Here is a 2,253-nt window from a genome sequence, read left to right as displayed (position 1 = left end):
CTCCGGTGATCTCCCGAGATGCATCCCTTTAGTTCAGCAGTTATCTCGCGCCAATCTAGGCAGTGCGCTGTGATAAAACTTAGAACGGAGGAAAGGCGTTAAACTGGCCAAACTCGGCCTTTCGTCCAGCTTTCACTTTGCCGTTCTTGCCTCTGCAGCGTACGTGGCCTCGGGAAGATGCCGGACCACCGTGCAGGATGAAGGGCGCAAAAGAGACAAAAAGCAGATTTTCTCCAGACTAAAGAAATGGAGCATAAGGGGTCGCGGAAAAGATCTTATGTGGCCAGCTTACTAGTGTTCAAGAGAACATTTTCAGTGTTCGCTGATTCATTAATTTCTCCATTCGACAAACAAAAAAGCTTACAGAACTTCGGGAAAACTTGATCGGACTTAAGGGAGGAGAGAATAGATTTAAGACCGCCTCCGATGCGAAAGTTCAGAGAGGAGGGGAACTGCGCCAGGCCCAGGGTCTGAGCACAGCCAGGTAGGGGAGTTTTGTTGTGGCTGGAGGCTAGAGTGGCTATTTCTGCCAGTAATAAGCAGTGTGAACCTTTTTTAGAAGGACGAGGTAAAAGGAAGTTTCAACGAATTTTAAACTAGGTTGAGACCTGACTACACTCGTGACTTAGAAGTGTAAGAAATGATTTACTCTGGCTCATAAGAAAATGATTGACTCTGGTTCATTAATTCACCACTTACGTGTGTGTATGTATGAGCATGTGTATGCAGTTTTATGGGGTTTTTTGTTTTGTTTTGTTTTGTTTGCCATGCAGTGTTCTAGTCTTTAAGGATATGGTGAGTGAACATATGTAATGAATTGCCTGTCTTTGGAAGTGTCTTTGGAGACTGATTAGCAGGGTCAAATTAGAACATTTCACACATGCAAAGCGTATACTCACTGTTCATCCAAGTTTTATCCTACCAGCAACATGGATTACACTGATATTCTAACAAATGTATCAACAAATGGTTGTTAAATTTATTGAGTGCTTGTCAGTGTACCAGGTACTGATCTAGATATCTGACTGTGATATATTAACTCATTTAATCTTCACACAACTCTATGAGGTAGGTGTCATTATACACATTTTGAAGTGTGGAAAGTAAAGTACAAAAAGGTGGGAGAAAATATCTTAATGTTTAATTTCCAAAGAGAAGAGAGCAAGGGCATAGGCAATGGGAAAGGGAATAAATCAGAAAAGAAGGGAATGATATAATTTGGGCTTTCTATAGTGGTTTCCCAAGGACGACATCTTTCATTCACTTATCTGCCCCTGACTTCATTTCCCTAGATAGCAAAAAAGATAGGCTGATCTTAAGTAGCTGACAGGAGAAAATTGTACCAGTATAGTGCCACTGCCTATTTAAATTTCATCAAAAAAATAGGAGACTTAAGAAAATGCTTTCATCACACACTTTCTCCAATAAGTATTCTAGGCTCCATAACACAGGACCTTTGGTGGTTTGTTTAAAATACACCCATGCTAATGACGAATTCCATTTTCAGATATACCTGACTGCATTTCTTATTAAGATTTTTACCTGGAGTTATTCATGGTATGCTGCTGTCATTAATTTTAGACTTACAAACCACTTTTGTAAATGGATATATCATATATCAGGGTGACTTCAGACCTTTTCGTTCCTGTTCCAAAGTTCTGAAAGTGCATTGTGATTTAACAGAAACATTGAGTGGCAGTGGCCATTACTTTCTCCTGCTTTTACTCTCACCTTTTTCTCACTCCCTTCACATGGATCTCATTTTGCTCCTCTAGAGAGCATGGAATTTAACAGCTGGAAGGAATCACTAAGTTCAGATCAATGTTCTTTTACAAATACCAAGACTGAAGCACAGAATGTAAATATTTTGCTCAAATTATTAGGCAGAACAAGATTTCAGTATGCCCTTGTTTTTCACCATTACTCATATATCTCTGTCATTTATTTCCTCTTTAGCCATGTATATCAACTTAACTTGGAATAAAAATAAGGCTCTTTTAACTTCTTTGTGTATTTTATGATCTCTCAAATCATTAAAAAGTTGAATGTACTAAATTAGTATCTCCTAAAGTAATTTATTTTTTAGTGAGTAGTTCTTGCTTTAGAACAATTGCTATGTGACTCACAGCAGTTCAAATCAGGCAATTGTTACAGCCTCCTGAGTAACATGTGCTTACAATAGTCACCTGCTCCAGAGTCCCTCATCCTGTAGGAAACCAAGAGTAGCTTTGGGATTGAGACACGAAGTTTAAC

General features: G+C 39.0%; 1 protein-coding gene across 1 annotated transcript in view; it reads right to left on the bottom strand.

Annotated features, from left to right (window-relative positions):
• LOC103581652 (histone H3.1-like) overlaps positions 1–2,253 on the bottom strand; it is a 13,806-nt gene that overhangs the window by 3,620 nt on the left and 7,933 nt on the right. The gene's annotated exons all lie outside the window — the stretch shown is intronic.

This window comes from Galeopterus variegatus, unplaced genomic scaffold (genome assembly GCF_000696425.1).
Source record: "Galeopterus variegatus unplaced genomic scaffold, G_variegatus-3.0.2 Scaffold13604, whole genome shotgun sequence".
Taxonomy (NCBI): domain Eukaryota; kingdom Metazoa; phylum Chordata; class Mammalia; order Dermoptera; family Cynocephalidae; genus Galeopterus; species Galeopterus variegatus.
Note: the sequence above shows the minus strand (reverse complement) of the source record. Positions and strands in the feature narration are given on the sequence as shown.